Source organism: Camelus dromedarius, chromosome 8 (genome assembly GCF_036321535.1).
Source record: "Camelus dromedarius isolate mCamDro1 chromosome 8, mCamDro1.pat, whole genome shotgun sequence".
Taxonomy (NCBI): Eukaryota; Metazoa; Chordata; class Mammalia; order Artiodactyla; family Camelidae; genus Camelus; species Camelus dromedarius.
In genome coordinates this window covers 42,850,325-42,875,762 of record NC_087443.1, presented here as the reverse complement: position 1 = coordinate 42,875,762, position 25,438 = coordinate 42,850,325, and the positions used below count along the sequence as shown (strand labels likewise).

Sequence of the window (25,438 nt, the reverse complement as noted above, 5' to 3'; positions counted from 1 at the left end):
CGGCAGATCCGCACCTCTGACCCCTGGGGCAGGGGCTGGCCAGGACGGCTCACTGTTTGGCTGCCATCAAACGGACTTCCTTTTCATAGACGTCGGTGATCACCCCCATGGGGAGTGGACTGTGTGCTCAGTGTTATTGCCAAACAGCTGGAACTCGTAGTGGACAAGCCGTTCCCAAAAACCGATGTTGGGCGGGATGACGACGGCCGGCGCGGCTTGGTCCAGGCGTGGTCCAAGCAGCGCGGTGGCCGGTGCTTCCGGGGGCAGCAGAGCCGAGGGCGGCAGAGCGTTGGAGCAGAGACACGACTCAGCGCAGCAGGGGACGGCCCTGCTTCGTCTCCCTACCGTGGGGGCGTTCAGCGGCGGGGCCCAGGAAGTTGCAGGGCACGAGATGGGCGCATCTGCCCCAAGCACCTGCACCTACTGCATGTCCTCCTATGAAGTGTTCTCTGTCTCCACCGAGACGTTGATGTCACGGTGATCTGGAAGCGGGACAGCATGAGCTTGTTGCTGGCGGCCACACCGTGGCTGATGTACAGGCTGCTGGTGATCTGTGAGAGGGCGTTGGCCGAGGGCTGCCGGAACCGAACCAGCAGGGCACACGGGAGTGCGATAACCAAGGCCGCGGAGGGGCAGTGGCCAGCAAAGAGGGAGCACTGCACATTTCTCCTAGGCTGAATCCACCGAAAACTCTCAACCGTCGGCGGGTGGGCTCGTTCAGGAAGCAGCCGCACCAAGAAATGTTGGGAAAGGGTTTAGAGCAGAGGAAACCAGTCACTTCTTCGGAGCCACAATTCCCGCAGGGGCTCTGGTTTCCGGGCAGGCATGAATGGGCCCTGGCGGGTCCTCAGAGAGATCCAGGCCCCGGCTCCCAGGTTACCCGCCTGCAATCGCGAAGGGCCCCCTGGCGACCCTACTGGAGAAGTGCGAATTAAATCTTGCAGAGCCTTATAAATAAAAATCAGGTAATTCCTCCCAATTTCTTAAGGAGTTTCGAATGCAGCTCACTATCTCTTCTTAAGCACAAACGGAAGAAAACCCATGTAGTCTACCATATTGGATATTAAATTCAGAACAAAAGCTATTGAGAATTGGAGCACTTAGCACTGGAATGGAGCTTAAAGACAAGGCCCTCCCTGCAAAACTTCAGGATGGCATAGATACCAGTTACCTGGGACCTTTTCAGTGAGGCCATCTAAACAGCTCTATGAGAGTTGGGCCCAAAAGCCAAATGAAGGACTCCCAAAAAACAACCCAGAAGTCAGAGAAAATGATGTCCTCAGCCACCTAGAATGTTTTACTGATTTTCCAAGAGATACCTGTGTCTTCGTAAAAGCAAATACTTAACACTGGCTAAATTTTCTCAAGTGCTGGGAGGGCTTCCCACTGGCTATGGCTGTTACTGATGTTGTTTAGGATTCGTGACTCACCAGGCAGCAGCTTACAGGCTTTTGAGGGACCATGACCCTGCCAACACCGTGATTTTGGACTTCTGGCCCCCAGAACTGTGAGAGAATAAATTTCTGTAGTTTTAAGCCACCCAATTTGTGACATTTTGTTGCAGCAGCCCTAGGAAGCCCATACACTTCTCTAGTCTTTTACTCACGAAAGCAGACCTTAATGCAAGCAAGTGAGAGGGACAATCTTATAGGAACAGCCTTGAATTCACACTTTTAATATACATCTCAAATCTCACTATTTTAAATGTCATCTGTAACAAGCAACCCATGACACACTTTATAACCAATCACAATACACCCAAGCAACCAACTCACTGCCTGAACTAGGAACTGCCAATCTCACCCAACACTTTCATTACACTGAGCAAATGGCGCTCCCAAGAGGCCAAATGGCTCACCAACTTAACTACGTGTTCCTCCTCATATCTAGCCCACCATGTTCTAGCAAGTTCTTTGAACACAGGTAGAAAAAGACAGCCTGAGGAATGTAGAGGACACCTCATCACTGCTCATGTCAGTCCCCAAATTTTGCCCTCTGACTCCAGCTTAAATCACTTTGTGCAGGGTGGCTGAATGCTGAAACTTCCATAAGCAATTCTGCTCATAACTCTAACTTTGAAGGTAGATAAAGCGGTGCATTCAGGCTGCTGTACAAACTGAGAAACTGCTCGGTGTTCTGGGATTAGGATGTGACACAATACCAGTGTCGGGGCACATAGATCTTGGGCAAGAGAAAAAGAGCATCAGTGCTTTGCTATTGCTGTTAAGAGACTCAGATTTATTATTAAACCCTCCTTGGGTAGAAAGAGCAATGGTGAATTTATCAAGAAGGCTGCAGCATAATTTTAAAGAGAGTGATTTCTCTGCACCTCAAGTAAAAGTCTAATGCAGGCCTTAAGTGTAGTCAAGATAAAATGTCAGAAGTCTGTACATAAGGAATTTATGTCTGCAATTAACTAATATCTTTAGCCTGAAAAGGCTGTCCTCTCAGTTAGGATGCCCTTCCAACAAGATGAATTTTGCTGACCCAGATTTCTCACTGTTATAGTCCTATTTGCTTCCTGCCTAAGTGCTAATTAAGTTTTCATCCATGTTTCAGAAAATAATATATCTCCTATTTTTTTTAAATTGAAGTATAGTTGAATTACAATGTTGTGTTAGTTTCTGGTGGACAACACAGTGTTTCATTATACATGTATATATATAATGTGTATATATATATATATATATATTCTTTTTCATTATAGGTTATTATAAGCTATTGAATATAGTTCCCTGTGCTACATATGTCACTCCTATTTTTGAGACATAACCAACAAAGTTATAAGAAACTAATTGCTATGCCAGTAAACGTACTCTTCTTAGAAAGAAACTGGAGAATCACATAAGTCATCTAAACCTTCCAAGGAGGCCCAAATACACACCAAATACAAGCCCAAATTGTGCTGGAGTTTGGGTTTAAAAGCCTGAGTTAAAGCAGGATAACCTCCCTAAGGCACTAGAAGAAGGAAGAGCCATGGGCTGGGAAATGCCAAGGGTCCAGGAAAACCAACCCATGTGCTTTCTAGCCAAAGAGAAAGCCAAGGATAAAACTGGGAGAAAGCAACTGGGATCCTCAACAATGGCTTTTAATGAAACTGGAAGGGCCTACAATGTCAGTGAGTCAAAGTAGATTAAAGACATGATGAGGTATTTTTCTAAATCTAGAACAGCTGACTTTATTTATAAATTAAACAAGAAGGGTGACTTGTTCTGTAAAAAAAAAAAAAAAGAAAAAAGTTATTCTCAATACCACTTACCTCCTTAGCCAGTCACAGTTCCTGTTACCTTTTATAGTCTGTAAACATTCCTGTCCTAATCTCAACCCTGAAGCAGTCCAAAGTACACGTTAGCCATTGTAGGATTACTATGATTGATTGCTTGGATCAATAGTAGACACTGGATCCAAGACTGGGCAATTCACTCTCTAGCCAGCACCCGATCAAAATACTTCAAGAATTTAAACTAAGTGGAGAGGGTGTATCTCAATGGTAGATGCGTGTTTACCATGCATGAGATCCTGGGTTCAGTCCCCAGTACCTCCTTTAAAATAAATAAGTAAATTAAATAAACCTAATTACATGCTCCCCCACTCCAAAGAATTTAAACTAACAAGCATCCCAGCTGTACTCAGTGGGTAGAATGCAGCTGAACTAAAGGGACGTTTGACTCTGACCTAGATCACCATTTTGGTGAAGACAGATGTGCAAATAGATGACACTAGTCTGAAGGGAAAAAGATTAGGTCAACATAAAGAAAGAGGCAGACACTTGAAAGCCTGTGGTCCAACAAAGAGTGAGAGGGAGAGACAGGAAGAGAAGCTGACTTGGTAACTGATGGCACAGAAGTCCTAAATCACAGTTTGTATCAAATATCTATAGGTACCTTGTCTCAGTGAGCTTTCTGTATCCTTTTGTTAAGTGTCTCTTGAGTTTTGTCAAATTCCCAAAGTCAAAGGATTTTGGATACAGCGACACAATTAGTTAATCCCTAACTATATTCCTACTGTTATTAGATGGCCCTTGGGTGGGCAGAACAGTCTTCTACAGAAAAAGACAATTCTGGAAAATGAGAGGATGCTAAGAACAAATTATCCAAATGGTACTCTAAAAATAAAACACATTTATATGTACATGTCTGCATGTAAAACAGTATAAAATAGATTCGTTGGTGTTAAATGGGACAAACTTAACTCTTACTTTTAGGAAAGCTACAATTAGCTTCACCCACAGGTAACGACTGTTCATAATGATCTCAGGTTCCACTGATATACATATCCCTTTTTATTTCTCTTCCTTCTCCCTCAGAATAATGAAGAGTATTCTCAGTGTTACCTGAGGGAAAAGCAGTGATACCTATCTGTTTCTACAAGATGAATTCTAGATGAGAAAAGCTGAACAAAGTTTTTTTAAAAAGGCAATTTCATCACTTTTACAAACTGCAAAGGGAGGAAAGTGGATCATTTTGTCCCAGAACCTTCAGTGGAAGGCAAAATTCAAAAGGGAAATATGCTGTGAAAAGAACTTTTTTTTTATGCTCTTGGCCACAACATGCAGGATTACCAAAAAAAAAAAAAAAAGAAAAAGAAAAAAAGAAAGGGCGGGGAATAACCAGGAGACCTAGATTATCAGACACACATCACTAGTTCCTACATGAAGACCCAAAGATAATCACTTTAACAGAATCATATTTAAATGATGTACTCAAAACCATACTCAAAATATAATCAGGCCAACAAAACAAATAGAAATAATTCACTTTTTTTTTATTCAGAGGAGGAAAAAAAATCTCTATAAGAAAATGATGATTTTAAAAAAGCTAGCAACAGCATTCTAGACAGAACAGCACAGTATAGCAGGCTGTCACTGCTAAAGAACCTTGCTCTCAAGATGGTTTATACAAGGCAGTTCTTTCCAGAGAACGTGGAACACGAACCAGGTGAAAAAGAAACAGTGAAGAGAAAATGTTGAAGGTGTCCAGTGTATTCTCATCTTAAAAGACATTTCTACTGCTTCAACAGAAGAGATGCCTTTGTGGTTGATTTTACATGCTTGCCTTAATAGTTTCTTTTGTGAATGGAAAAGATCTTCAATTATAATAAAGACTATAATAGCAGCACGTCCAGAATTTATTAAGTCTTATAAACAGATCATTCTATAAAAGAAGCTGTTTGTATCAACTCTAGTTACCAGACTTTTGAGGGCAATAGGTAGAAAGTGTCCATTCATTATGGGTATCTACACATAAATATACCTGGATGGCATATTTAACACTGAAACAGAAGATGTCAAATAGATTTTGGGGGATGGATGAGCCCAAATGGTGAAATGGAGATGGTGTACATAGTATTTCATGGATAATCCACACACTGTGATGATTAACTCTTAAGGCGTTCCAAGCTGTGTATTCATGCAGAGCAGTTAACCTCTCCCCTTTCCTCAACTATAAAAGCAGCATAAGAGGACCTAGCTCATAGAGTTCTTTGGAAAATTAGGTAAACAAACACATAAATCACTTAACACAGAGCCTGAGTCACTTTAAGTACTGAATAAGTCAATGTGATGATGATGATGATGACAATGACAATGATGATATTAATTTCAACTGCCTCCTCATTGTGGGTCCAGTAATGATCTCTGTGACCTGTGCCTCTGCTCAAGTCCAGGCTAAGCATTTTTTGTCCCCACCTTCTCATTATGCTACTTATCACCCTCTGTGTTCCCTGAGTCTTTTCCAATATTTGATGGGGGGAGGGGCATTTTCTTGTTTCACGTTCCCAGCAGTTCTTTGCATATAGTTCTTAGTCTTTGAGCCTAGAAATACATAAAGTTCTCTTCAGAATCCCTATGAAGAGTTTTTCTTTCCTTATTATTACCGGTAAACGTGGCCTGCTTACTTTCCTTGCTAGTACGGGAACAATGGCGTGTGTTAGCCTCTCTGCAGCTGCAGCGCTTTCAACTCAGCGCCAGTCCCTCTGTCCCTCTGTGCTCCCTGGCGTGTCAGTACTTTAGTAAGCCGTAACATTCCAATCAAATTCCAGCTGAAAGCCAACTGCCTAACTGTGCAAGGAAAAAAAAAAAAACCACCACCCAAACATGACAGTTTCTACAGAACACCGCTAAACATTACTCTTGATGATTACATTATGCCATGGCTTTTGCAGCGACATGGATAGACATAGAGATTATCATACTAAGTGAAGTAAGTCAGACAGAGAAAGACAAATACCATAGGAGGTCACTTATCTGTGGAATCTAAAAAAATGTTACAAGTGGACTTATTTACAAAACAGAAACAGACCCACAGACATAGAAAACAAACTTACCGTTACCAGAGGGGAAAGGTTGGGGGAGGGATAAATTAGGAGTTCGGAATTAGCTGATACAAACTACTATACATAAAATATACAACAAGGTCCTACTGTATAGCACAGGGAACTATATTCACTCTCTTGTAATAGAATATAATAGAAAAGCACCTGAAAAAGAATATATGTGTACCTGAATCACTTTGCTATGTACCAGAAACTAACACAACATTGTAAATCAACTATACTTCAATTTAAAAATTAATAAATTATGTCATGGCTACTATTGTTCATCCTACACTAGCCAAGTATTGGACTTGAAAGAGTGGACAAGAAATGCTTGTTAATCCAAATTAAACTAAATTATAAAGATAGCATGGAACAGTGAGGTTTCAGGGAGCCTTTGGACAATCTGTTTCAGCCTCCTGAGACCATGGCCATTGCTGTATGATGAGGTGTCCTTCATCTGGGAATATCTAGACATGAAAAACATTCAGTAGGATGATGCCACTGGATTAGGATAGGAAATTCCCACAAGCCATGGGAGATGGAGGAGACAAAAGCGTGAGCAAAGTTCTTCAGTCTTACATCTTATCCTATCTAATACCACAAGAATTTTTGCATCTTCGATATCCTGTAATTATTCTACTCATGAGAAAAAGTAAGCCTATCTCTCTGCCCAAATGAGAAAATAAATGTTTTCATGTAGTGTCATCATTTCACATCATCTTGTCTTAAAGAGGAGGTAGGGGGCAGGCCAATTGGCCACCGAGGTATCAATCTTGAGGTCATGCCCATGGAGCTTAAACAATGAGTGAACCATTAATGTGGTCCCCACTTCTCTGATGTATAAATTGTTCAAGGAAAGAGACTTCACCAGCTGATGGCTGAAAAACCAGTGTGGGTAAGGAGTCAATTATTCCTTAATATTATTCTAGGCAGAAAATAAAACAGAATTTGTAGGGGGATAAAAACTACCTATTTTGTCCAATATTCATTATTCTTCTCTCAAACACAGCTCCATCATTTCCCTCTGCTCAGAGAGGTTGAAAGACACCCTTACAAAGGACCTGGAAAACTACAATGGACACCCTTAACGTGATCTTTGACAAAGATGGCAGGAGGAGTCCAGGACAGTGGAGCCATGCCAGAAGGACAGCAGTTCTCATGACCTCTTATTTGACTGATCACATAAGGCAGGCCCAATCAGAGCACCCCACAGCCCATACCATGAGCAAACTGAGTATAACATCATTTCTGATATGAGTTAGTAAGGAAACAACACCCCAGATAATAGGTTGTTGAACAGAAAGAAAACATTATCCAGTGCCCATGAAAATAACAAGAGAGTAAAATTCAGTAAGCAGAGGAGTGACTACTACTGCGAATCTCTGTTGCAGCCCTATTGTGGAGGACTAGAGGGAAGGTTGCTGTATTCAAACCCAAACTGTTGCCTAAATATTCTTCCAAGTGCTTCAGTAGATCAGTTGTCCCTTATCAGTATTTACAAGTCACTGGACTCAGTATATCATATTCAATCCATGGAAGATGAAAGACAAGGCAAAAATCTTGAGAGAAGCCAAAGGAAAAGCGCCACCTTACCTATAGAGCATCCAGAATAAGAATTACATCAGACTTCTCTCCGGAAACCATCCAAGCAAGAAGAGAACAGAGTGAAATATTTACAATGGTGAAAGGAAAAAATCCACAGACTTCTGTATCTGGTAAAATTATCCTTCCAAAGTGAAAGAGAAATTAAGACTTTCTCAAACAAACAAAACCCAAGGGAAGTTGTTGCCAATAGAACCACCTTGCAAGAGATGTTAAAAGAAATGTTATTTGAAAGTGGCCTTGGATTACTTGGAAATGTATACTGCACACTCTAGGGCAACCACTAACAGAAAATTGCTGGTGGGAATGTAAAACGCTGTGGCTAATAAAAAACAGTTTGCCGTTTCCTCAAAAATTTAAACATACAGTTACTAGATAACCCAATAACTCTATACCTAGGTATATAAAAAGAAATAAAGAAATGAAAACCTATATTCACACTAAAACTCATACATGAGTATTCATAGAATCATTTATAATAGCCAAAATGTGGGAACAACTCAAATGTCCGTCAACTGTGAATGGATAAACAGAATGTGGTATGTGCAATGGAATGTTATTTGGCCCTGAAAATGAGTTAACTACTGATACATGCTACAACATGAATGTACCTTTAAAATATGCTAATTGAAAGACACCAGACACAAAAGATCACATATGATTCCATTTATAGTAACTGTCCAGAATAGGCAATCCATAGAGGCAGAAAGTAGATTAGTGGTTGCCAGGGGCTGGAGAGAAGGAGAACTGAGGAATGACTGCCTAACGGAATCATTGCCTAACGGAATCATTCCCCAGTTCCTACTTGGGATGATGGAAATGTTCCAGAGTTAGACAGTGGTGATGTTTGCACAACATTGTGAATATACTAAAACCACTGAAGTGTACATTGACTTGTGCAGTATACATTTCCAACTGCTTTTAAAAACCAATGTAATATACATTTATAAAATAAAGAAGAAAAGCTATGTGATCAAACTAGATACAGAAAAAGCACTTGATAAATTCAACACTCATTCATAATAAAAATTCTGAGAAAACTAGGAATAAAAGGACCTACCACAACTTCATAAAGAGATCTATGACAAACCTGCAGTTAACATAATATTTGATAGTGAAAGAGGGAAAGCTTCTCTCCTAAAACTAGGAACAAGCAAAGATGTTTTCTCTCACTTCTACTCAGTATTACGCTGGAGGCCCTAATCAGTGTAATAAGGCAGAAAGAAGGAAGGAAGGAAGACAGCAAGGATAAGAAACAAATCATAGAATATCATTGTAACTTGGAGATAAGCCAGTATTTCTTAGACAGGACACATGAAGAAATAAGCACAAGAGAAAAATAATTAAAAAATGGAATTTATCAAAATTTAGAAGTTTTACTCATCTAAAGATACTATTAAAGAAAATGAATAGGCAAAGCACAGAGTGGGGGAGAAGGTTCAGAAGCATACATCAGACAACTGTTATCTTGAGTATATAAAAATTTCTTACAAATAAAAGTAAAAGACAAACAACCCAAAGAAAAAATGTTCACCATCATTACTCACCAGATAAATCAAACTGAAACCATAATGAGCTCACACCACCCATTCATCAGAAAGGGTAAAATAAGTATGACTGGCAATACCAAATGCTGGCAAGAGCATCAAGTAATGAGAACTCTCATACTTTGTTGGGAGGAATGTAAAACATTACAACTTTGAAAACTGGTCTGGCAGCTTCCTATAGAACTAAATATACCTCTTCTTCATGAACCAACAATTCCAGTGTCTGGGACATATCCAGAGAAGCAACATTGTTATTCAAACTTTATTCACAGAAACTTTATTCAAATAAGAAAAATAAATAAATAAATAAATGTCCATCAACAGAAGAATGGATGAACAAGTTATGGTGTCATCATACAATGGAATATTATAATACACAATGGGATAAAAAGGAACAAAATAGTGATACAGGCAATAAACAAAAGGAGAAATATCTGAAGTATTATGCTAGGGGGAGGGTATAACTCAGTGGTAGAGTGTGTGCCTAAGCATGCACGAGGTCCTGGGTTCAATCCCCAGTAACTCCATAAAAACAAACAAACAAACAAACAAACAAACCTACCTCCCCCCCAAAAAAATAAATTAAAAAGTACATTAAATAATGAGAAAATTTTTTAATTTTTTAAAAAGTATTATGCCAAATGAAAGAAGACTAAAAGAGTTTATAATTCACATTTTATAAATTTGAATGAAAATTTTAATAAAATTCTAATATGGGCAAAACTCATTTATGGTGGAAAACATCAGAACCCTGGTTGTCTCTGGCAGATGGAGATGGGAAGTGACTAGGAAGGAGTAGGAGGAAATTTTCTGGGATAGTAAAAATATTTGTACCTTAATAGAGATTTAAGTTACATTAACTTTTACAGGTCAATTCCCTTAACTGTAACTAATCTCTCAGTATCATTTTCACCACTTCTACACCAGTGCAGACCCACTCCTCCAACCACTCAGGGTCAAGCATCCCATACTGAGCCACCACCACCACCACCCAGCCACATGGACAACCTTCTAGGCCCTCTTTGTCTCCAACACCCTGCTCTGGGCCACAACGATTCTTCAACACATGCCTACCTTATTCAGCACCATCTAATGCCTTTAAGGGGAAGGGCTTTTCTTTTACATTTGAAAAGACCCTTCCATTTCATTTGATCCTTCAAAGACACGATGATGTAGGCAAGGTAAGTCATTTTTAAGCCATTTGACAGGTTGCAAAAGGTTAAAAATCTTCTCCAAATGCTTATTGGTAGGTGGGCACTGGCCAGAAGACCAGATGCCTACTCTAATGTTGCTACTACCATCCTACAATGAAGTCCTCATCTGTACCTCCAATTCATGAATCCTATCTTCAGAACCATAGGATTTAGAGAACAGAGAACCAGGAAGAAGACAAAATGCAGCCTCTGTGGTCAAGGTGGGAACCACCATAACACACCTCTCATTTGGTTGTACAATCTGTTCCTGCAAATAATCAACCAAACCATGATACTTACTTTCATGTGCTTCTGATACACACCCCAGGGGCCAGGCCCTCCAGTTCACTAACCCAACCTTTCTCATAAGAGGAAGAGTTAGGGTAATGTATTAGAATCCTATGGCTGCCCTAAAAAATTACCACAAAGTGCCACAAATTTGATGGCTTAAAAGAACACAATGTATTCTCTTACAGCTCTGGAGGCCAGAAGTCCAAAATCAGTTTCAATGTATTGGCAGGGCCTCACTCTCTCCAGAATCTCTACAGAAGAACCTGTTTTCTTTCCGTTTCCAGTTTCTAGAGCTGCATTTCTTGATTCATGACCCCTTTCTCCGTCTTCAAAGGCAGCAGAGTAGTATCTCCAAATCTCTCCCTGCTTCCATCATCACATCACCTTCTGCTTCAAGTGTCAAGTCTCTGCTGCATTTTCACATCACTTTCTCTTCTACCATAAAATCTCCCTCTGCTTTCCTCTTATAAAAACATTTGTGGAAAACACACACACACACACACACTCTTGCGGACTTCTAGGGTCTACCTGGATATCCCAGGATAATCTTCCACCTCAAAATCCTTAAACACATCTACAAAATCCCTTTTGCTATATAAGGTAGCATTCTCATGGTACAGGGATTAGAACTTGGGTATCTTTTAGGGCCGTTACCAGACTCCCACAGGGACCAGTGGAAACTTACCTCCTACAGAGGCAAGCCCTAAGCACGTGTTTACTTAGGGTTGGTCTGGGAAAAGTTAGAATAAAGTAGATTTATTTTTCCATTCATGGTTAAGATTATGCCACCAGCTAAGGCATTTCAAACATTTTAGATAGTCAAGAGTACTGTCCTGCTCATTTTGTTTTACACAAAAGAATTGTTTGTTGAAATTTACCAACTAATTTCAACAGCCTCTTTCACTCAAGTAGCTTTTCCATCTCCAATTGATGCACAGAGCCAGGGAATTAGCATAGAAATGGAAATGTTTGGTGAAAACTAAATATATTTTCCCTTAATATGCACTTTGAAAGCTTTGCCCAAGGAGTTTCACCCAAAGAAACAATTATTTTAAGCATGAAATTGAATGTTAACATTCTGAATATGAATGAACGCTGTCTCCTTTGGTCTTTGTTGTCGGGGAGGTGGGGGAAGGTACCCCAAAAGCACAGAAATACACAATTATTTTACTTGTTCCTAATTTTTTATTATTTTGTTTTGTTTTGTTTATGTTTCATTTTAGAAAGTTTCAAGTTAATTCAAAAGCAGAAGGAATAATATAACTCCATGTATCCATCACCAGCTTCCAGTTACCAACACTGTGACACTATCATTCCATATACTTCCCACCACTTTTTTTTCCCGAATTATTTTTAAGCATATCCTAGATATCACAAAAATTTCTCCTTAAATGTTAGCTATTATCACTAAAAGTGAGGACTCTTTAAAAAATATATAACCAGTATATCAGTAACACATTCAGCACAATTCACAATAATTCATTAATAGTTTCATTACTAGTCAGTCTCCACTTTTTTCAAAAACATCTTTTAATAGGTGGCTTATTCAAACCAGAATCCAAACAAGATTATTATTGTTTTTAAAACCTATGTTGTATCTACAGTTATTTTCTCTTTTTAAATTCTGGTTTTGTTTTGTTTTGTTTGTATCTTTTCTCTTTTTCCTTGATCTATCAGTTTGGGTTTTGTTAATCTTCTCTATTATTTTTTGTGGCTGCTGACCTTTTTTTATTGTGGTAAAATCTGCCATCTTAACCATTTTTAAGATTACAATTCCGTGGCATCAAGTACATTCACAATGTTGCACAACTATGATCGCTATCCATTCCCAGAACTTAGAAATGAGCAATTTCATAGGGAGACCCAAGACAGTGGCTTTAGCTTTTCAAGAACTTCTATCCTGAAAAATAGGTTGAATGCAGGTTTCAGAAGAGATTTACAAATTCATTAGTAGTTTCCAATTTCATGCCAATTTTTAAAGCTCTGACCTAGATCACAGTTAGGTAGCTTTAGCTGGGATTTAATAAGTGTGATTTACAAGAAAGATATACAACTGCATTAAATCCTCCTTCAGATAAACTGTCAAGGCATTGCCTATTAGGTATTGATCTTTTGTATTCACACCCCATCAAACAGCATCACATGGTAAATGAAGCTGCTGATTTCCTCCCAAGGGTCATAGAATTATAAACCTGTTTTTAAAGACTGACTCACTGATGAATGGCATCTCAATTTATAAGCACTGGTCTATTCCTTGAAATGTTTGGACCCCGTCAACAGTCACAACCTCATCGAGCCACTTTCCCTACTACTAGTATTAATTAGAAATGACAAACATTTCTTAGGAGAATAACTAGCAAGCCGTCGGCACTCTTCTTCAAAAATGCATTGGGACGAAAGCAATTAGCAAAAGTGTAACTTGATTAAAACAACTGGTAAATTGAAGAGAACCTGAATGATACCGTTTGCTCCTCTAGTTTTACTGGCAAGACACTGAAATAAAATGTGGTACATGTACCTTTTAACTAAGCATTCATTCAAGGAAATCAAAAGGATAAGAAAGCAGACATCCTGAACATTGCATGGAATATTCCACATGAGATTTAGTCTGTGGCATCACAGCTCACCGTCTTAGAAAATGTGAGAGATCCCATCAGTGATGGACAGGCCATTAAGTACTCTGATGCATGGGTCTCCATTAAAATGAGATTCATTTTTGATTGAAAAAATTCATAGACTTGAAGAGGAGAGGAAAGGGGAAGAAGTAATCCTATTTTTACGTCTCATCCAAATATGTAGATAACATTGGAAAACCTGCATGGGGAATAAGGTATGAAATTACTTTCATGGTGTATGAACATCGTGGTCACTGCCAGTCTGTCATAATATTCTTTAAGGGATGTTTTATTCCAGTACTTTAGATTTCAGCTCTTGGCTGATAGCAGCCTACAAAACATCAGCATGAATTAAACATGGAAGGATCACAAAACTCGGAATGAAACAAGTAGAGGCTGATAAAGTTTGGCTTCTTAGAGGTACAATTAAAATAAGACATGATAGAAAATCCTCAGAGACAAAGGAAGCAGTTTTATAGAGGCGTGAACAAAAACGCCTCAAATGTAATTAGCTTAAATAGGAATAAGAGAAAATGAATGTTGAGCAATTTTACTTCTGCAACCGATTTTTTTGATTCACAGAAGGAGCAAGAAAACCCGCTGTAGAGCCAATGCTTTCATCATTCATTCGTGGAAAACGCGGGTGCCTCCCATGTGATGGCACTAGGCTAGTTGCTGGGCTACAATGGGGAACAAAACATTTTCCCATCTTTATGAAGTTTGCGTCCTGCTAGAAGAGATAATAAATAAGTAGATTTTTTTTAAAAAAGTAAGTCTCACAACCTACCCTTGGCAGAAGCATATAAAACAAGTAATGACAGCAACGTTGGCAGAAACAAGGATACCCCAGAGGAGATGTGAGTGGGACTCTCTGGTCACTAATTATTATGTCTGTGTCTTCACTTGCTGGGTGTTGGTTTTTCACAGTAGTCAGCCAGACCCCCACAGAGACACATCTCACTGATGATGCTGGTTATGGATGCAAATTAAAATGAGGGAAGAATCATGTGTATCAAGCACTTAGGAAACTGAGCTTCTCTGGAAGTCACCCTAGCTATGGCAAAGGGTCAGAACCATGCTACTTTTACAAGAACACACGTAGACATACTCAGAGAAGATAATGTATGCAATATAACCCTGCACTGTGCTACAAGACAGAAACGGCTCTAGAAAATGTGTCCCTATCAGAGCAATCTCTACTCATTTAGCCAGTCGAGCCCCTGTGCTCTTCTTCATCTCATTACAGGAAAAAGAGGAGCCAGTATCAAGCTCCAACTTCCACACCACAGTCTGTCCTGATCAAGCCCTGATGGGTGTGAGGCAAAGAGGCCTCCATTCTCCACCCCCACCCATTCCTTCACCTATAAATGCTTATCCTGAAGACTGAATGTTCCACCTAACGTTCTCCTTTGGACTTAAGACGTTGAGAGCATCAGTTCATATTCAAATGTGTTGTTGTGCAGGTCCACCTGGCCCACTACCTGACTGCACATGAGAATCACCCGAAAAGGCTTCTAGAATTTTTTTGGTGTCACAAATTTTGATTTAATTGGTTGGGATGGAGCTCAGCACGGATATATTCGAAAAGCTCCCTGGGTGTTTCTAATGTTGCAGCTAAGGCTGGGAACCACTGCATTAATGCTTTTGTAAGAATTAATTTGTCCCTTTTAATGACAGGGGCCAAAGAGAAGAGGACCCATCTCACTAGAAAGGGACAGACAGACAGGGAAGAACCTCTGGGGTAGGCGCAAGATTGGAGAGCCTTGAGGAGCCAGGGGTCATGAAAAGACACGGGGAACACTGGAGGAGGCACAACATCTGTGAGCCTCTGAACAGGAAGGCCCTGATGAGTTACGTGATCTTCATCTCTGGAGCATGGGTTGTAGGAATAAAGAACGGGGGAGACGGGGACGGGGAGAGAGCAGGGTAATGAAAAATCTCAGTTCTCCTCTCTCTCCTCTTCTCTTCACGTTACTCGCACACTCACAACACTTCTGACGTCAGCTGCGTTGGTGGGAGGGGGATTCCCACACCAAGCAATTCTCTGTGACACTAGCTGAACGTCCTACAATTTAATTCAATTCTGACGCTATCTACCTGGGGATAATGTAGGATCCCACAGCTACGTGCTCAGTCGAGACTGCCACCCACTTCAGATGCCACTCACAAGTAGCAGGGCCCCAGGTTCCCCACAATGTCTATCTGACTTGGCCACAGATCCGAACTTCCCATGACTTTCCCCTTGGATTCACTGATTTGCCAGAACAGCTTACAGAACTCAAGGAAACACCTACTTACATGCTCACCAGTGTACTGTATAATAAAACACATAATCAAGAATACAGGTGAACAGTCAGATGAAGAAATAGGGTGAGGTCTGAAAGGCCCCTTTTGCCACCCCAGAGCTGGGGTGTATCACACTCCCGGTACATGGATATGTTCAACCTGGAAGCTTTCTGAACACTGTTACACAAACATTTGATACTTTCGACACATTATTCTTAAAATGAAATTTTAAAGCAGAGAAAGGCATTAATCGTCCTATCCAATAGCCTTGATCTTTATTTTGTGACAGATATTACAAAGAAAACTTGTCATTCATTTTGCACTGATATTGTTTAAGAGCGCATCCGAAAACCTCTTCATGTCGGGTGTCAGCATACATACTGCTTTTGATAAGCTCATTTTCATTCATGCTTTGATTTGGGGTTTGACATTGAAATTGATATTGCTTTTGCTAGAATAGCTCTTAGGTCATTTGTGATTTCATGTCAGAGTATTCCACATAAATATACACATCTTTTCTGTGTTTCTCTGTTAAGGTATTTACAGAGGTTCTGGAAAACACCAGCAAACATTTTTGGGTATATTCTAATAGCCTAAAATTCAGATCTTCTAGAAAAGTTTACAGCACTAGTAGAAATCATGTGTCAAAATTGCCAATTTAAGAACACTTTTGCCTACAAAATGTATTTCTTGGAACACCACTCATTTAACTTGCATATAGTATACAATGCATGTAAATGTATTACTAGTAATATCTCTTTATTTATAAAAATGACTCACTGTGTGTGAGAAGCAGACAAGGCCACAAACAGCCACTTACAACAAAAGCTGTAAGACTCAGTGATTCTATCATGACCAGTTCTCTCCTAGGTGCTCCTGTCCCAGTTTCCAGAAATGTCGAACTTAAACTTTGACTTCACATGTCAGCTTTCCTGTTCTTGCTTTTAACTAGACTTCAGTGGATTCCTTCAAACCAATAAGATCTCTCTGTTGATTGCTGAACTTTAATTCTTTCATGATCTGGAATTTTTAAAAAAACATGCAAGTCCCAAGAGCTGCAAGGAAGAATTCCTGCGTGGAAATACTAAACTTATTAATAAATAAAGGCAATAAATAAAATGTAAACGTTCAAAATTCCCCAACCATGGGCACCATGTTCCAGTAAAGCACTTCCTTTGCGTCCACTGTACGAGCTAAAGGAGAGCGGTACCATCCCAGCTTCTGTGATTTCTCTAAGGGCGGGAGCTCCCCACCATGCTAAGAGAACCCTCAAGAATCTAAGGAGGTAACTCAGAGGGATACAAAGAAAAGGTCAGGGAAACTTCCATCCTGAGCATCTCCACTTACTTCTGTTGTCTTGAATGTAAGATTTCCTGCTTTGGGGTGGGGGGGATGTCTTGAAAATGTGAGACAGTTGATACCGGAAACACTCAGCACAGGACTGGGAACATAGTAGACTCTTCTGGTTTGTTTGAATAAAATCCTTTGAAAGTTATACCCTGGCAGTGTCCTTTCACCCTGAAAATCCATTCAGGGGGTCATTAATTTTCACTATATGTTAAGCTTCTTGGGTTAACCAGCATCCCCTCACCTTGTCCCCTGTGCTACACACCTGCATTGAATTTCTTTCTTCTGCAATCCCATTCCACTGTTGATACAAGCTTGGGAGGGGTCAGCTTGATTCCATTATTACACTTCTAACCATTTTGCAGGGTCCAACTAGGCAGCCACAGAGTCCACAGGACAAGGAAGAGGAAGGAACAATGGTGCTGGTTTAGTTCTAGCATTTCCAAGGCCTAACTGTGGCCTTAAAATTTGGCAAATGACCCAGAATACACTGACCAGGAATTCACAGCCAAGAAACATGAAAAACTGAGGAAACCCTGCAAATAAGCCTTCTTTCTACCAGCCCACTTCTACCCATTTTCTTGTGATCCTCTCATTTTACTTGCTCGTTTCCTTTTTATCTTTCTTCCCTCCTCTTGTGTCTTTTCTTTTTTTTCTCCTCTCCACTTGCTCCTCTGCCTACTTCCTCCTCACCCCCCGCCAAAAATTGGTATAGACAAATAAAAAGAACATAAACATTGAAGTCAGGTGAAAGAAAATAAATGTGGAAAAGTGGAAAGCACGTACACATTCAATCATTTCTTGCTGTGTGCCCTTGCATAATGTGTTTAACGTCTCTGAGCTTTATTCTACCATGAAGAAATAATACGTATTACGCAAATCAATCAATGTAATACATCACATCAACAAGAGAAAGGACAAAAACCACATGATCATCTCAATCGATGCAGAAAAAGCACTTGATAAAATTCAATACCCATTTATGATAAAAAAAACTCTCGCCAAAGCGGGTATAGAGGGAACATATCTCAACATAATAAAAGCTATATATGACAAACCTACAGCCAGCATAGTACTCAACGGTGAAAAACTCAAAAGCTTCCCACTAAAATCTGGGACAAGACAAGGATGCCCACTATCACCACTCCTATTCAACATAGTCCTGGAAGTCCTAGCCACAGCAGTCAGGCAAGAGAAACAAATAAAAGGGATCCAAATTGGAAAAGAAGAGGTAAAAGTGTCATTATATGCTGATGACATGTTACTATATATAGAAAACCCTAAAAGGTCCACACAAAAGCTACTAGAGCTGATTGAAGAATTCAGCAAGGTAGCAGATTACAAAATTAACGTTCAAAAATCAGTTGCATTTCTTTACACTAACGATAAATCAACAGAAGAAGAAAGTAAAGAAACAATCCCCTTTAAAATAGCACCCAAAGTAATAAAATATCTGGGAATAAATCTAACCAAGGAGGTGAAAGAATTATACACAGAAAACTATAAACCACTGATGAAGGAAATTAAAGAAGACTTTAAAAAATGGAAAGATATTCCATGCTCTTGGATTAGAAGAATCAATATTGTTAAAATGGTCACACTGCCCAAGGCAATCCACAGATTCAATGCAATCCCTATCCAATTACCCAGGACATATTTCACAGAACTAGAACAAATCATAATAAAATTTATATGGAACCATCAAAGACCTAGAATTGCCAAAGCATTACTGAAGAGAAAGAAAGAGGCTGGAGGAATAACTCTCCCAGACTTCAGACAATACTATAGAGCTACAGTCATCAAGACAGCATGGTATTGGTACCAAAACAGACATATAGACCAATGGAACAGAATAGAGAGCCCAGAAATGAACCCACAAACTTTTGGTCAACTCATCTTCGACAAAGGAGGCAAGAATATACAATGGAATAAAGACAGTCTCTTCAGCAAATGGTGTTGGGAAAACTGGACAGCAGCATGTAAAACAATGAAGCTAGAACACTCCCTTACACCATATACAAAAATCAACTCAAAATGGATTAAAGACTTAAACATAAGACAAGATACAATAAACCTCCTAGAGGAAAACATAGGCAAAACATTATCTGACATACATTTCAAAAATTTTCTCCTAGAAGAAATAAAAGCAAGAATAAACAACTGGGACTTAATGAAACTTACAAGCTTCTGCACAGCAAAGGAAACCAGAAATAAAACAAGAAGAAAACCTACGGAATGGGAGAAAATTTTCGCAAGTGAAACTGACAAAGGCTTGATCTCCAGAATATATAAGCAGCTCATATGACTCAATAAGAAAAAAATAAACAACCCAATCCAAAAATGGGCAGAAGACCTAAACAAGCAATTCTCCAAGGAAGACATACAAATGATCAAAAAGCACATGAAAAAATGCTCAATATCACTAATTATCAGAGAAATGCAAATCAAAACTACAATGAGGTATCACCTCACACCAGTTAGAATGGCCGTCATTCAAAAATCCACAAATGACAAATGCTGGAGAGGCTGTGGGGAAAGGGGAACCCTCCTACACTGCTGGTGGGAATGCAGTTTGGTGCAGCCACTATGGAAAACAGTGTGGAGATTCCTCAAAAGACTAGGAATAGACTTACCATATGACCCAGGAATCCCACTCCTGGGCTTGTATCCAGAAGGAAATCTACTTCAGGATGACACCTGCACCCCAATGTTCATAGCAGCACTATTTACAATAGCCAAAACATGGAAACAGCCTAAATGTCCATCAACAGGTGATTGGATAAAGAAGAAGTGGTATATTTATACAATGGAATACTACTCAGCCATAAAAACCGACAACATAATGCCATTTGCAGCAACATGGATGCTCCTGGAGAATGTCATTCTAAGTGAAGTAAGCCAGAAAGAGAAAGAAAAATACCATATGAGATCTCTCATACGTGGAATCTAAAAAACAAAAACAAAAACAAACAAACAAAAACAAAGTGTAAATACAGGACAGAAATAGACTCACAGACAGAGAATACAGACTTGTGGTTACCAGGGGGGTGGAGGGTGGGAAGGGATAGACTGGGATTTCAAAATTGTAGAACAGATAAACAAGATTACACTGTATAGCACAGGGAAATATACACAAAATGTTATGATAACTCACAGAGGAAAAAATGTGACAATGAGTGTGTACATGTCCATGAATGACTGAAAAATTGTGCTGAACACTGGAATTTGACACAACATTGTAAAATGATTATAAATCAATAAAAAATGTTAAAAAAAATAAAAAAATATAGAGTGTATGACTTCTCAGGTACTGTACAGAGCGGTGTTGGGACTAATCTCAAAAAGGCTTCTAGGGGAATGTCAGAGGCATCATAAAAGCCTTGAAAGACTGAACGGTCCATCTCACGGTCACAGGTACACAGGCAGAGCCTGAGCCAATGATCTCATGAAAGTGGGATCAGGACTGTAATAATTTCCTGACCTTCACATCTCATTCTACTTTTAAGGATGAAAAGCTTGTCTCCAGATTGACCTCTGTCCTTGAATGTGCGTTTTCAGAGGAGTTAACGATCATGTGCATACATGTATGCTCTTTTCCTTGTATTCCCCTGATTCCTTGAAGCTGAAGAAGGAAGACAGGAGCAGGGCCTGCTCTGTCCTAGGAGAAAATCCGTCCCTCTCTGTTATTTTGGCCCCTTTCTCCTTTTTTAGACCTACATCATCCCAACTGGTGAGGAAAGATGAGTCTGCAGTGACTCCTTCCTGAGGGCTTCAGAGCTCCTTGTTCTCTTTCTCATCACTGGGTGCTCTGGCCCTGCCACTGAAGCAGAAAGACCTGAGACTCAGGGGTGTACTTAATGGGAAGGAAGCAGAAGAGAGTCGTGGTTATTATCCTTGACTATACACTGGAAACCACCTTGTTAGGTTTTCAAAATTTTCACATATTATACCAAATTAGCCAGTATCTCTGCTGGCAGGAGAGAGGAGAATCCAGACAACAGTGTTTTTTAAAGTCCTAGATCAAAAAATATATGCATATAAAATAAACCTCAGATCATTCCACTGGGCAACTAGCGAGCTAGACCACAAGACCTGTTTTGATTCTAGACCTCAGAACTGTCCTTAGGATGGAAAAAAATATGTTTTCTGTATGACTTGGTATAGACTTAAATTGTACAACAGGTTTCGGGGCCAGAGTCAGAGCATAATAAAGAATGGTCCTTGGTTCCACCAATTTATCCTGTTAATATATACTCTCTTTAAGTAATTAAACTAGAATAATATTTATTCCAAGGTTGTGGGTCATATACAAGTCTCACGCTCTTACCGCATGATATTTCTCACAAATTACATAAGCCACATTTCTCTCTAATTACAATTGTGCTCTTTCCCCTTCCTATTTCCCTCAAGACTTCAACAATGCTTGAGCTGGAAATTAGGTTCTCTGTAATTATGACATGGCTCCATGAAATACCAGAAATAATTTTTTTAAGTATCATAAAAACAATTCCAAGAGAAGGAAATGCTTGTATCTACAGAAATACAATAGGTCAGTCAAAACTTCTACTGATGTGTCATAAAACAAAAACAAAGTTCTGTTTGTCCTAGAACCATGAAAAAAAAATCACAAATTATCTTCACCAAGGAAGAAACTTTTTAACTAATAATATCAAATTATGCACTGAGGGAGAAGTTAAACAGCAGTATCAGAATGAAACAACATAGCCATTAGCAGTAGCTCTCACCTTAATATATTACAACTCCTAGTGAGCTTTTTAAAGATGGATTAAGTCAGAATCTGCATAGATGAGACCTATGCATGACGTTGGTGGGTTTTTTTTTGTTTTTTGTTTTTGTTTTTGTTTTTGTTTTTTTATTCCTTCAAGCTCCCCAGAGGACTCTAACATTCATCCAAAATTGAGAACCAATTCTCAAGCAGTATTTCAGGACCTTGGACAACTATATACAGCATTAGGCAGTAGGAAGACAAAACAATAATAAATTGAAACATTGCTTTTGAATGATCATTTTTCACCAGAGACAAACAAGTAGAAGAAAATAGGAAGGGGTGGGGAGCACAAAACATAAGGAGAAAACCTCATCTTTGTTTAAAATACTGTTCTCAAACCAAAATGACTTACAGGGTCCAGGTAGAAAATGTTAAGAAACAGACAGGGTTTGTCATATAATGATGGTTTGTTTATTCTTTTGACAAAGACCTCCTTTGCATATAGACTATTCATCAGTAACATGCACACACACATATACACAAACACAATGTTCTTTGATTTTTCTAGAAAAGGCTTGACCTTCTAGGTCTGGATTTTACTTTTCTACTTTTAATGGAAAAATATTCATAAGATATCATTGCATTTTCCTTTTCATTCTACTATAAGAAAAACAAGATGATAATAAAAGGAAACTTTAGGGGACCAAAACATGAAGGCTAACCAGAACATATCTGTACGATGATTCTGGCATATATAACATCAACTTGCAACTAGATGACATTAATAAAATAATGCAAATCATATGAATCTTTCTTTCTGACTCACTTCAAAACTAAGCTTAAATTAACTCTCAGGCTTAAATGTGCTTTATGATTTATGGGGTATTTAAGGGAGAGAGATCTTTTCAATATTTATCATCAGCTTTCCAACTTCCCAGTCAAATTACATTAGCAAATTTCTGTTTTGCAAAGCACCTGTTGGCCTGATAGCTACAGCTCACACAATGCAAAAAAAAACCTGCAGCAATTACCTGGATAATTCATGATGAACAGGGCATTTGCATACCATTCAGGACACTCCATTATCATTTTCATTACAATGTAGGCAAATTATTTATTGGAAAGGCAGATAAAGCAGTTCATATTTATCAGGCAAAGCCGCAGAGGTGCTATGCAAATACTTCAGCCTTTTCTGTCATTTGCGGTATTTCAGTCCGTTCATCATCAAAAGCATCTTTCATTAAGCAAAGGAGTCTGGCTGTGAAGGCCTAAAGCCAAGCAAAGCTGTTTTTATCCAACCCAGCATGAGGACATAGATAGTGCCCACATTATCTAATTTATTCATAACTGATTAGTCACTGAAAGTCAAAAACAGGAGAGAAATTTATCTTCTCCATGAATAAAATAAGTCATTTTCATGTTATTTTTTTAAGGAAGGATCCTTTAGGCATCTGGTCCATCTTATCTATGACTACTGACCTCCTGATTTTAAATAGAGTTCAGCCAGGTAAGGTAAGAAGCCAGTTTTTCAAACCATCCCATTGCACTCCTGTGAGCTCTGCGTACTACTGTTTCCGAAGAGAATGGTGAGCCCTGGACCATGCTTCCTGTAACTCCCATGAGGAGAAGCATTAAGGCACAGTGTCAGAAATATTTAGTTGCCAACAATTCCATCTCTGAGCTAAAGTCATAAATACTTGACTAAATTCCAAAGGAATATTTATGAGCTCTTTTTTCCCCTGAGAAAGAATTGCAATCTCCAAAAATGAAAAAAAAAAAAATTAAGTTTGGGAAGTGTATGTCTCTTTCTGGTTTCACAGAACTTTGGAATCTGTGGTACAAGAGGCGCTAGGGCTCATCTCTCCAACCCTGAGTGCTCCCCAGGTACCATGTGCCAAACTTAGAGGCTGAGGCTGCTCTGAGTGCTTGTTGAGGCTACCAGCGCTGAAGGCCTCCCTGGTAGATCCTGATTCTTTTCATTGTGGCTCCAACCTGCCCATTAATTAGGAACTGGAACAAGATCACTGTAAATGTTGGCAGGCTAAGCAGATCGGTTTCCAAAGCATATTATCTCCAAGACTGATTAACCACATAGGCAACCAGAGACTACCAAATACCACTAGTGCACAGTCCAGTCTATATCCTGAATTCTGTGTTTGCTTTCCCTGAGTATAATTAAAGGCCAATAAAGAGAAAGACTAGTGATTTGTAATAAAAGCTAAGGCAGTAGATGGCTAATTTATGATTGATAGAAAGTTCTTCCCCAAGTGAGAAATGTTGCTCTTTCTAGTTATTGTGTGTGTGAGAGTATGTGTGTTTTACTGAGGTGAAATTCATACGACATAAAATCAACTATTTTAAAGTGAATAATACATAATCATCTTTCTAGGTATTTTAAAGCCTCACCTGGCTACCATGCCTTTCCGATGCTAAATGTGAAAGCTACAATCAGTCAGAATTCTTTTGTACTTTAGGTTTATGCTATGTTTATGCCAAACGAAACGTTCAACTGATTTTTTTTCACTGAACTGACTAATTTAAGACAAAACTAACTCAAATTGACTAGTTACTCAGGGTGTGCTTATATAACAGTAAAGAAACAGTTCAGACCAGAGGAAAAATAATAATTAGGTAGATTGTGTTCTTGGCTGACTAACAACATTTTTACTTTCTAATCTACCATTGTGGTGTGTTACAGACTGAACCTGAACAGTAACTCTATTGAACTCTGAGACCTCCACAAAGAGAACCCTGTGCTCATGACCAGCAGACCTGACCTCCTCTCCACCACAGCTCAGATTAGAACACATCTTTGACACCACAGGATTTAGCTTCTTCATTCCCGCCCAAGGAAGACTTATACCACACGCTTGACTTCTCCATACTTAGCAGTGTGCAGTATACTGCAAAATTAGAATACATACAAAGTCGGCTTTGGGGAACCTCCAAATCCACTTATCAGAATTCTCCTGCCTTGTTATGCTCTGGTAAACAGTGAATTTCTATGCCTCCACATAGTCAGACCTGCCTGTTCCAAGAAGACACCAAAAATGCTAAACCTTTCTCAGCTATGATCATCACCCTAGTGCTTAGTGCCCAGTGCTTTCTTGACTGTTTTTGATAATATAATAAACAATTCAGAACTATAAAGCTAAAGACTGATGATGAATGACACCCCATGTTACTGCTGCACTTCAGCCTAAGAGATACAGAGGAGGAACCAGTGAGAAGACTCAAACCTTCTACTAGATTGAAGGGGAGAATGGATTTGGGACCCCTGGGTCTTTTCTGTGCTCCTGAAACCACCGTTGTGGGCTGTTACCCTGGTAAGTTGATCTTGAGAATGAGTTTACTTAATGCTTAAGAAATTACAAATGTTACTCCATGGGTAGAATTTTCACTCCAGAATTATCTGTGCAGATTCTCAAATGGAAGATGCCCATGCCTATATGTCCCACCTCCAGGGATGCTGTCTCCAGCATCCAGGCACCTGCACATTTTGAAAGCACCCGG

General features: G+C 39.4%; 1 pseudogene; it reads right to left on the bottom strand.

The window, feature by feature from the left end:
* Positions 1 to 49: 49 nt before the first annotated feature.
* LOC116155638 (dual specificity protein phosphatase 18-like) lies at positions 50 to 24,765 on the bottom strand (annotated as a pseudogene).
* Between the last annotated feature and the right edge of the window lie 673 nt (positions 24,766 to 25,438).